This window comes from Canis lupus, chromosome 6 (assembly GCF_048164855.1).
Source record: "Canis lupus baileyi chromosome 6, mCanLup2.hap1, whole genome shotgun sequence".
Lineage (NCBI taxonomy): Eukaryota > Metazoa > Chordata > Mammalia > Carnivora > Canidae > Canis > Canis lupus.
In genome coordinates this window covers 30689695-30702724 of record NC_132843.1, presented here as the reverse complement: position 1 = coordinate 30702724, position 13030 = coordinate 30689695, and positions in this window count along the sequence as shown.

Genomic DNA, 13030 nt, shown 5'->3' with positions numbered 1-13030 from the left:
TGAAAAGCAACAAAATCTTTTTTTCTGCCTGCAAGAGAAGTTTGGAGAAATATTCCAGAATTCCAAATTCTGCAATACCCACATTGTGGCAGGCAGTCATGTGAAGCCATTTCAGACCTTTCCTGTCAGGAAGATGTAAACTTGCCAGGACATGGTGGCAGAGGACAGGGTTGAAAGACAACTGAAATGGGGTTTGCATTTTGTGCTAAAGCCAGACCTTTCTTCTAAGCAGAAGAGGAGGTGGCTGTAACCACAGCCTGAGGGCAGAAAAAATAAAATCTCAATTACGCAGCAGGAATGAATTCTAGAGATCTGCTATACAACATCGTGCCAATAGTTAACAATATTGTTTTGGACACTTAAAATTTTGTTGAGGGTAGATTTCATGTTAAGGGTTCTTACCATAATAAAAAAGAAAAGAAAGCTTGTGGCATATCCGTGGCATCTGAAATATCCTCTATCCCAACCACATCCCTTCCACAGGCTGGCCAAGGACACACTGCCTATATTGGCTAAGCCTAGCTTTTGATTTATAGTAACCAAGACAATATTACTATGAAGGAGAGGAAAACACAGGAAAGTATTACTTGTTTTTAGAGTTTATCCTGGCTGCAAACCAGGTGCCTACACTCTGAGATGGGTCCTGCTATGATATGGGCAGGGAGTATGGCAGGAACGTATTGATAATCATTTTTCAGTCTAGATTGTCTAGATGATGACAGCTGCCACCCAAAGACAAAGATGTGTCTGGATATCATCTAGTTTTCAAATAATTCACATTTTAGTATATTTTAGATATTATCCTGATGGACTGATAGAAACTTTAGCCACAATCCTTTGGGATCCACTTCCCAGGACCCTCACTTCCTAGAGTTGAACCATATTTCAGCAGGTGTTAGTATTGAAGAGTATTTTTTGGTGAGTAGGGGTCTGGTTTTTAGACATTAACCCACAGAGGTCACCACTGAGATACTCCTTATGCTAGCAAGCATGGCCACTGGCTGTAGTTTCTAGATCTTATTTGGGGTGCAGGAATCTCTGCTGTTACTATCCCAACAAAGTTATAGGGTATTTGAGAGACTGTAAATAGCCTTTCTGCTCTAGTCACAGCTATTTGTTCTTTGATATTTCTTTGTCCTCCCAGGAATCTGCCCAGGAAGTTCAGAGCCCTTCTCACTGGAACCCAACCATATCCCCGTTCAGGTCTCTGCCCCCTGCCTTGCTCCACTCTATCTCATTCTCCTTATGACTCCTTTCAGGACCATCCTTTCTCAAGCCTTAAGATTGGGAGTATTGGTATGGAAATACATCTTCCTTTATTTTAGCAGTTCTTTTGGTTTTCTTCCCTGAACACAGAGACAGCAACCTCCTTGGATGAGAAAAAAAGAAAAGCTAAAATACAAAAAGGCATAAAGAAGATATGAAGATAAAAATATATATATAATTTCACCACTAGAGCCTCCATGTATATTGCTGCAGGTTCTTAATTGTAAACTAGCCACTGACCAAGAGGATGTGTAAATAAAAATTTAGCCCGAACTTAGTTTGTTAAGTCATTCTGTATCCACCAAGATACCCTAAAATACCTTATCAACTATCAGTGGCCTTGCTAAACATACATCCATAGGATTAGGAATTCCTGAAAAGTTGAGAGAAACTTTCCATTCCTGGCAGCTCTGTCAACACAAAGCAAACTCTTTTGGTTTGTGATCCATTGTCTCCTCTAACTGAACATAGGCGTCATGTATAAAAGAAGGTGATTTTATACCTTGCATAGTGAACATGGTCTGGTCCTGGATGCATCTTTTGAAGATCTCCATTTGTAGAAAAGATATTTTGATGTATCAGGAAAAGGGGAGCTCATGAGGAAAGACAAAGACCGCATTTTATCTTAAGAAATGCTTTTCTATCCAGTGAAACAGCAAACAATAAACTGGACTTGGAAAAGGAATGTTCTCAAAAAATGACAATGACAGCTCCCGCTTTAATTCACTCCTCTGACTCTGACAATAAAGTGACAAATGAAATCAGTGACTGTCCTGGAATACCTATTGCTTTGGTGGTTAACGAATGTGGCTCTACACACCAAGAGAAACAGGCATCATTGGAGAAAGTGATTCCTCTTCACCAGTTATTCATTTATGTATTGAATTCGGTATTTAGATATGAAACACTTGATCTAAGGATTCTACCAAATGCAAATGCCTACAAAGAGTCCGCAAGTGACAGTATATGGTGACCATGTATACGCAGTGGGGAGTGGTAAGGACATGGAGAAACTGGAGAGGCATCCCTGGTCTAAAAGCATTCAGCACATAATGTTCAACACTATGTCTGTCAGTATTAAGGTAGATTTGAGCCACCTCTATAAAATTCCTTCTTGGGAAGATATTAAGATAGCAGGAAGGAACAAGCATCATTAGGTACCTCTACTATTATCAGCCACCATAACAATTCTGTTTCTTTTCATGACTGGGTCAAAGTGGCTCTAAGACGTTACATAGCTTGTCCTCCTTTATACTCTTAGAATGGGGCGAAGTAAGGAATCAATCACAAAATTAATATTCTTCCAATAAAAGTGTCATTTTACTCTATATCAAGCCACCTCCTTTGAAAATCTGATCTCATTAATGAATGAAGTATATACATGAAAGTTGGTCCAGTTGGGTGATGTTGATAGAAGACCAGAGGTGGACAAGCTACTCTAAATTTGGTAATTATTTTTTTTTTCAAAAGTTAAAAGGTAATTGCATGAGGAAACACTGTGTGGACTACATATTTAGGTACTATTGCTAAAAGCTTGTATTTGGGAGGAGAAGAAGATAAGGTAGGTTAAGCAAGGTATATTGGTTAAAAGGTGGAAGAAACCACATTTGATCTTTACTAGAAAATAGATTTAAGAAATGGTTATTATTTCCAATCCATGAATAAAACCCTAAATTGCTTCATCACTTCTAGCTTTAAAACTAGGACTCTCTTGGGATGCCTGGGTGGCTCAGCGGTTGAGTGCCTGCCTTCAGCCCAGGGCGTGATCCTGGAGTCCCAGGATCAAGTCCCACATCGGGCTCCCTGCATGGAGCCTGCTTCTCCCTCTGCCTGTGTCTTTGCCTCTCTCTCTCTCTGTGCGTGTCTCTCATGAATAAATAAAATCTTAAAAAAAAAAAAAAAAACTAGGACTCTCTTATTCTACCCAATAATGTTTCAGTAGGTAAACCATCCATAACTGAATAAAGAGTTGTTTTCTGGTCAATATGGATATTTAATTCTATATAATGTCAATGGGAGCAGAAGTGAGGACATTGAGGAAGATGTAAGGGATTCTGATTTTTGGAAAGCATTTGCCAGTGTTTCATGGATCTTATGGAAGACATTAATTCAAATTGGCTTGGATATGAGCCTTGTCATGTGCATCAAAGACTCTCAGAAGAGTTGAAACCAATAATGACAAACAAGACTGTGTCTCACTGGGAGGAGGTGGCTATTATTGTGCCAAAGACTACATTTCTGAACAGCAGTAATCAGTTAATTGCTCTACTATGTACCATACTATGGGAATCACTTTCAGGGTTAGTCTGCACAAAATTTCACAACTTGCAGGGTTACAAATCAGGGAGAGACATTTTTTTTAAATTAATAATTTTCAGGATCAAACAATACTTAGTTAGCTTTGCAAATAGCCACCAGCCCACTACAATCATTACCTGAGGCCATGGAATATAGAGCTCTCTTTACAATTGGATTAGTTTGTACTTACTGTTCCAATCCTAAGCAAAATAAAATAGTAAAAACTGTGAATTCTTCCAGTGTTCCCATTCCTCTAACTTCCCATTAAAATAGTTTCTATGTTGGAAGCTCCTAGCATACAAAGCACTTATTCCTACTAATTTGACCCTCAACATTCCTATTAGGTATGTAGTTATCATCATTTTGCAGACAAGAAAATGACAGATAGCTTAGACTTCTAAGCTACTATAAGCTTCTAAGTTCTGTAAGACACTATTATAGTCAAAACAGCCCACTTGACTCTCTCCATGCATATAGTCATGTCACTCTCACATTAAAAAATAAAACGAAAAAAAAGCCTTCTAAAGAGACACACATTACTTGAAATGCATATCAATATAATAAATTGGAATGAGTATGACCTCTTCCAAAATTGGCATTTCAAATAAACATTAGAGCCTTAAATAAATGAAGTTCCGCTACTCATGAAACTTGAATTAGCACAAGCAATTTGTGTGTGGAGGGTAAAGGTAGGGGATATTGTTTAGTTATGGCAAGGCTATCATAGTCAGGGGCACTCCAAGGGGCAACATCACTGTTGTTTTAACATGAGCCCCTGGAGGTGTGCAAAATGGTAGTTCTGTTCATGACATAGAAGTGTTGACCTAGCCCTTGAGCCTTCATCATAAGACAACTGTTGTCCATATTCCTGCTCTCCTCACAATATTGGATATAAACAAAATAATATTGAAATATATCAGATGTGTGTGCCCGGAATGTGAGTGAAATGTTGGGAGCAAATGAAATGCTTTTTAAAAAAATTTTCTCTGTAGGCCTAGATATTTTCAAAATTATACTTGTTAAATTAATATACACTAAAATTGGCTTTTTTGAAATAAAATTAATGTACAATTTATATTCATTTCCAGGATACAACATATTGATTCAATAATTCTATACATTACTCAGTGCTCACCATGATTAAGTAGAGTTACCATCTGTCACCGTACAATGTCATTACAATATTATTGACTATATTTCCTATGCTGCACTTTCATCTCCATGACTTATTTATTTTATAACTGGAAATTTGAATCTTTTAATCTCCTTTATCTATTTCACCCAACCCCTAACCCACCTCCCTTCTGGCAACCACCAGTTTGTTCTCTGTATTTAAGAGTATGTTTTTTTGTTTGTTTCTGTGTTCATTTGTTTTGTTTTTTAGATTCCCCATATAAGTGAAATCACAGGGTATTTGTCTTTCTGTGTCTGACTTATTTCACTTAGCATAATGTGCTGTTGGTCTATTTATGTTGTCACAAATGGTAGGATCTCATTCTTTTTTATGACTGAGTAATATTCCATTGTTTGTATGTATTTATAGAGGCCATAACGTTGGCTTTTTTTTTTAATTATTTATGATGTACAACCCTGACTTTTCACACATATGCAGATTTAGGTAATCACTGCCACTTTCAGGATAGAGAACTGTTTCAGCATCCACAAAAACCTCCCCTGTGCTGTCCCTAAAGCATTGTCGATTCTTCATTGATCTAGTTTTCCAGAGTGTCATATAGATGGAATTATACAGTATGAATACTTGGGAGCTTGGCTTTTCTGCTCAGCGTGATTCCTTTGGGATGCATTGATGCTGCTACATGTATCAGTAGTTTCTTTTTATTAGTATGAATATACTACGTATTTCATTGTATAGATTCACCACAGTTTGTTTATTCACTTATATGTTGAAAAATATTTGGGTTGTTTCCACTTTGGGTCAGTTATAACTAAGTCTACTTATGCACATTCATAGATTTCTATATGAATGTAAATTTTGACCAAAGATAAACACCTAGAATTGAAATCACAGTAACATATAATAAGTATATGTTTAACTTTCTGATAAATTGCCAAACTGTTTTTCCAGAATGGTTGTAGCATTCGCATCCCATCAGGAAGATACAAGAATTCTAGTTGTTTCACATCCAAGAAAGCACTAGTATAATGTCAGGGTCTTTTTTTTTTCTTTTGTCTATTTGTCTATAACTGTCCTAATAGATGTGTAACAGTACCTTACTGTGGTTTCAATTTGCATTTCCTCATGATGAATGATATTCCACATCTTTTCATGTGTTTTTTTTTTTCTTCTGTATGTCTTCTTTGCAAACGTTTGTTCAATTCTTTTGCCTATTTTTAACTGGGTTGTTTGTTTGATTACTATTGAGATTTTATCATTTTGTCATTGTTGTTGTTAATAATTTTATGTATTTCTCTCCACTGCATTACTAAACAAAGTGTAGGTATATATGACAGTGATTGTAATATATTCTGGACATATGATGTTTGTCAGATACATGTTTGCAAATGTTTTCTCCCTGTTTACATATTGTCTTTTCATTCTCCTAACAGTGTCTTTCGTAGAGGAGAAATTTTTTAAGATTTTGATAAGTACAATTTTTAATTTTTTTTAGACCTCTTTGTTTATTTATTACATATAGAGGCCCAATTAACACAATTCTATTGTTAAGAAGACAATCCTCTGGCAATTTAGTTGCCTTTCATATTTGTAAAAATCAATTGGCCATATTTTGAGAGAAAGGAGTTTGTTATTAGACTCTATTCTGTTCCACTGATGTATGTAACTATACCTTTACCAGTATCACACTAACATCATTACTGTAATTGTATGATAATTGTAAAAATCAAACAGTGTGAGTATGACATCGTTGTTCCTTTTCCTTTTTCTTTTTTCAAAATGTTTTGACTGTCCTGGTCTTTTGCTTTTCCCTTTACAACTTAGAATCCGTTTGTATGTTAAAAATTCTTTTTTCTGGGATTTTATGCAGAATTGCATTAGATCTGTAGATCAAATTTGGAGAGAGTTAACATAACTATATCAAGTCTTTCAATCCATTAATGTGATATATATTGCCATTTACTTATGGCTTCTTCAATGTCATTAATCGATGTTCATAATTTTCAACATACAAATCCTATACCTGTTGTTTTAGATTGATACCTAAACATTTTATTCCTTCAAAACTATTATAGATGGGATTTTTTCTAACTTGGGTTTCCAGTTGTCTTTTTAGAGCTCTTATGAAATTTTCCATATAGATAATAGCACAATTTATGAATAGTTTTATTTTTTCCTTTGCAATCTGTATATCTTATGGATTCTCTTTATTTTTATTTTTTATTTTTTTTTACTTACTGCACTGACTAGGAAATTCAGTATGATGTATAAGAGTGGTAAGAGGAATGTCTTGGCCTTATTCCTGATCTTTGAGAGAAATAATTCAGGTTTTTATCATTTGAAGTATCATAAGCTGTAGTTTTCCTATAGATAATCTATCATGTGGAGGAAGTTCCCTTCAATTCTTAAGTTGCTGAGTGTTTTTATCATATATGTGGATTGAATTCTGTCAAATACTTTTTGAGCATCAGTTGATCTGATCCTGTGGCTCTTCTTCTTGAATCTGTAATACAGTAGATTACATTGTTTGGTTTTCCAAGATTTGAACTAGCCTTGCATTCCCAGAATAAGTCCACTTTGTTGTGGTATGTTATTCTTTTTATATATTGCTAGGTTTGATTTATTAGTATTTTATTGAAGATTTCTATGTCTATATTCATGAGGTAAATTTATCTGTAGGTTTTTTTTTTGTTGTTGTTGTTTTTGTACTGATTGTACCTGATCTTGATGTTAGGGTAATTCTCATCTCATAAAATGATTTGGGAAGTGTTCCCTCCTCTATTTCTTGAAAGAAATTGTGTGGGCTTGTTGTTATATTCTCTTTACATATTCACCAGTGAAACTATCTCGGTCTAAAGATTTCTTTTTTTCCAAAGGCTTTTAATAATAAATTTAATTTCTTTAATAGAACTATTAATGTTATCTATTTCTTCTGGGTGAATTTTAGTAATTTATTATTTTTAAAAGAATTCGTATAACCCATCTAAATTGTCATATCTATTTGCAAATGTTTTCTTATTGTCAGTTAATGCTTGTATGCTCTCCAGTTATATCCCTCTTTAGTGTTTGATATTGATGATTTGTATCTTTTCTATTTTTTATGTTTAGTGTGGCTAAAGATTTATTAATTTTATTGATCTTTTAAAACTGGCTTTTGGTCCATTATATTTCAATTTTATTGATTTCATTATTGTTTCCTTCCTCCTACTGGCTTTAGGTATAAAATGCTCTTTTGTTTTTTTGAAGTTTCTTTAGGTAGAGGCCTAAATTGTTGATTTGAAACATTTCCTCTTTTCTAATAAAAGTATTTAGTGCTATATATTTTCATCTAAACAGTACTTGGCTCTATCCCATAAATTTTGATATGTTGTATTTTCATTTTCAATCAGTTTAAACTGTTTTCTAATTTTTCTTGAGACTTCTTTTGAAAAATGGATTATTTTGATAAGCATTTTGAATATGTTTATGTGTTTCATCAAATTTGGGAAGTTGTCATACATTATTTTCTTAAGACCATTTGTGTTTTCTTTTCTTTTTCTTTTTTTTCTAAAGATTTTATTTATTCATAGAGAGAGAGAGGGGCAGAGACACAGGCAGAGGGAGAAGCTGACTCCATACAGGAAGCCCCACCCGGGACTCAATCCAGGGTCTCCAGGATCGCACCCCAGGCTGCAGGCAGCACCAAACTGCTGTGCCACCGGGGCTGCCCAAGACTGTGTTTTCATCTCTCCTGCTGGAACTTCAATGATGTGAATACTAGATCTTCTGGTATTGTCCAACAGATCACCAAGACTTTGTTCACTTTTATTAATTTTTCTCCCTGTTTTTAGATTAGATAATCTTTATTGATCTATCTTTGAGTTTATTGAGTCCTTTGTCAGCTCCATTTTTTTATTGAGCCCAACTAGGGAATTTTCTTTCCATTATTGTATTTTTCAGTTCTGGAATTTCCATTTGGTTCTGCTTTATCCTGTCTATTTCTTTGTGCAGACAATATTTTTGTTAATTTAAAGAATGTCTCTTTTTACTCCCTGGAGCAGGGTTATAATAGATGCTTTACAGCCTCTTTTTAATAACCTATAGTTGCATCATTGTTGGATTGGTATCTGTTAGTTGTCTTTATCTTGTGAGTTGAGATGTTCTTTTTTCTTTATGTGTCACACAATATAACTGCTTACTAAACATTTTGACAATTACAGTAGTCTGGGTCTCGTTTTAATACTATGATGAACATTGTAGTGCTTTTGATTTGTTTTGTTTTAGCACACATTTGGCTATGTTACACTCAAGGTACAAGTTCTGATCCAAATTTTATGGGCTTGGTTCCAACTTCAGTTCAGTTTTTTAAAAGTACTTGCATTGTTATTCTTGTCAGACCCTGATGTACACAAACAACCAGTAGCCAACCTGAGACATGGGTAGAGATCTACTCTGTACCTCGTCCCAAAGGCTGTGGTAGGCTGTTTACAGTTCAATTACTGAATGAACAACTCAGGCATTAACTCGTGTATTTGATACAAGAATATGAGGTCATTTCCTGCATTTTTTCTGCATTTTCTGCATCATTTTCACTGCATTCTCCCTGATACTTCCTCACTTCCTGGGTATTTCCTTCCCTGTTGTCCAGCCAGACGTTGAGGGCTTAATTTCCTTGCTCTGTCATGTATTTCCAGAGTCTATGTCTGCATCTAGGTCCAAGCGGTAAGCTGACAGACAGATGGAAAAAGGTGGGTGGTAGTGGTTGATCTAACCTTTGGGACCACAGTTCCTCTCTCAGAGAGAACATGTGTCTTTCCTCTGAGTTTTAGATGCCTGACAGGCTGACACATCCTTATGAAGAAAAATAAAAATAACAATAAAATAATGATGATCTCCCCTCCACACCAGATCCTTTCTTCTTATCTACTTTAGTTTGAGGAACCGTGTTTTGATTCCTTAGGCCAGAAGTGAGTGCTTATTTTGAAATTCTTTCTAGTCCATACTTATTGTATACTTCTGGGTTTCAAGATGTCTTTGATATCACATGAAGTGATATTAGACTCTCACCATGAACTCAGTGGAATTCTAAATTTCTGTTTCCTTCCCCAACTGACCTGCTATCATTTACTTTGCAAGTCCTCAAATTGCTGCTCCATAGAGTTTATCTAGAAGGGATAGTTGTATTCATCAGGAGAGATACCAAGGGATCTATTTACTCCAGTTCCCCCAGAATTGGAATCCCCAAATTAAATCATTTTAGGTAAGTTAGAGAGAAGGCAATGTGATGACAGAAGCAGAGTCAATGACAGAATATGACAATGGGATATTGTTGGCTTTGATGATGGAAGTAGGGATCACAGCCAAAGAATTGAGAAGTCTCTAGAAGCTAGCAATGGCAAGAAAACAGATACTCTTCTAGAACCTCTAGAAGGAACCAGCCTTTTTTTTTTTTTTTTAAGATTTCATTTATTTATTCATGAGAGACACAGAAAGAGAGAGGCAGAGACACAGGCAGAGGAAGAAGCAAGCTCCTCACAGGGAGGCCGATGTGGGACTTGATCCCCAAACTGGGATCATACTCTGAGCCAAAGGCAGGCGCTCAAGCTCTGAGCCACCCAGGCATCCCAGAACCAGCCCTTTTGACTTTAGTACAAGGAGATTGATTTTGGACTTTTGACCTTCAGAATTGATTTTTAGAAGTGGAGCATATTCATTTAAAGGTATGGGACCAAGGGGTTGAAGATGAATAAGTGTGAAGGTCAATAGGCACACACAGGTCAAAGATCAAATATGAAGCAAAATGTTTCATATTTGTGGAATGCACAGACATATGGGTGGTGAAGTCATCCAAAATAATGGCAGGACTTGGAGGAAGAAGAGAACAAAGAGTACAGTTGGATTTGATGTCTTGGTTAAATAAGGTGAGATGGAGAATGGTCAACTCAAATAGCAAGAGCTTCAAAAGAGAAGGAATTTTTAGAAGAAGAAGTAATCATTTGGAATTCATTTGGGCCCAACTAAAAGGTCACTGATCCTATTTCCCAACCTCAGATGCACAGGGAAATGGGTTCAGTGGTGAATGTGAAAGTGCACAAGAAACTTGTTTTAACCATACTACCTTAGTTGAGGTGGAGTGTATCCAGATGCATGTGGAGGGAGAAGGACAGAAAGAGTTCTACAGTTTTGTTACTCACAGATCTATTGGGAGATGACAACTACCAGGGACATTCAAGGGAAGCACTGGGATCAGTCATGAAGCAGAGAAAGAGAGGGGACTGCTGGCAAGAGCTTTCATGGTGGTTTCTGTGGGAATGAATGGGTGAGGCAGGCTAAGTAGGGTTAGGATTGGCAATTGGAATGATTGGAGCAGGCTGTGAGACATAGGGGCTGTCCCTGGTTCTCATGCAAGGCCCTGGGGTGCTGAGGGTGGGGTTATAGTGGCCCAGTATGTGACAACCTGGCATGGGAATTGGTTAGAGTGTCGATTTAATGCACTACTCAAGAAAGTAAACTAACCAGCTAGCCACAGCCTTAAAAATGGGTCAAGGCAGCATTGAAAAAAGTGTATTGCAAAACTAATACTTTCTAGGCACTAAGCCCATCCTTAATAAATCAAGAAATTTGTTATAATAACTTAAAAATCTTGGCCAAACTGCTGCTCTATATTTTCTAAGGCAGAGAACTTTTATGTTTCAGATACTTATTTTACAGTACTTTAGTAACAGGTATGTGAATGTCATGAACAAAATGTCACATTTTTTATCTTTTTGAATAAAATCATATCCAGCTCTGAAACATCTCTTAGGAATGTAAGCTTTTCTTTTTTTTTTTTTTCCTTTGCTCCTAGCCCCCATGGTCCAAGAGAAAGTGGAGGCACTCACCTCTTTCACAGCAGTTCCTAAGGCCATGATGCTTAATGCTCCAGGCCCAGGCACCTCTGTCCTGCTGTGACGTGGTGTTCTATGAAGCATAAGCATGACAGCCAATCAGAGAACCCACCATCTCTCTCCCTTCTCAAGCTCTAGGAAGCCAGGTTGGCACCAGCATCTTCCCCTAGAAGCATCAGCCTCCACAGCCCTACAGATAATTCAACAGTATTATTTCAATCATACCTATAAATCAATGTTAGAGGATTTTCATACTTGAGTTTGCACTTTTTTTATTCCTATGATTCAGAATTACAAAAAGGTGTGAATTTTCCCTGGGGATGAAGGAGCTCTAAACATAATTAGATGTGGGAGACAGAAGGGAAAACTTGTACTTTTTTATATATCCTAGGAGGAAAGGGAACTTTTTTCCATTCATTTGCAAATAAGTCCACAGCAAGAAAAAGAAATGAGTAATGTTTTATTAAAGAAAATATTAAAATGAGAGTACATTTCCTCAGCACAAACATTGAGATGGGGTTGTTAAGTTTACCTGGGATTTACAAAAGTTTTTGCCTGGGTGCAGTTTAGTCTGGAGTAAGAAAAACCTAGTGCGACTCTGAACAATCCACTATCTGTGGAACCATAAACCATTAAAACAAAACAAAACAAACAAACAAAGGCCGAATTAATTTCTCTAAAACAGTAGAGGAACACTTGGTGTTCTCAGCTATTGTTTAAAATGTTTATATAGTTGGGACTAAATCAAAATCACTAAATAATTTAGTTAGCTCAGATCACCATAAAACATTGTGCTAATTTTTTTATGAGTCAGTGTGTTTTCATGTTTGCCAACAGGTCCTCAAAGAACTTCCTTTAAAGGTAGAGAGGAAATATTATAACTAGTGCTTCACTTGTACCAACATTTGAAAATAAACATGCTGATAACTTTCCAAATGCTTGAAACAATTTACTTTTGAGGAGATACCTATTTTTCCTCTACTTTAGCAACATCATTTATGTTAACTGCATTCAAATATACATAGCCTTGGGGATCCCTGTGTGGCTCAGCAGTTTAGCGCCTGCCTTTGGCCCAGGGTGCGATCCTGGAGTCTCAGGATCGAGTCCCACGTCGGGCTCCCAGCATGGAGCCTGCTTCTCCCTCCTCCTGTGTCTCTGCCTCTCTCTTTCTCTCTATGTCTATCATAAATAAATAAATCTTAAAAAAAATATATAGCCTTATTGTTAGATATTGCCATGACCAATTTCAGCCTAGTCGGCATCTATGTAGTCATGTTTAAAATATGTTAGGTCCACAAGTAATGAGGTTTCTCTGCATATCTACTTTAAGCATATTTTTATTTTTGCGCTTTTGTTTGTTTGCTTTTGCTTTTATCAGCTTGCAACATCAGCATTTGTGAAATACATTTTCTTTTTCCAATTAGGAAATTTAACTTTACATGCAAATCATAATATGATGTCGAAT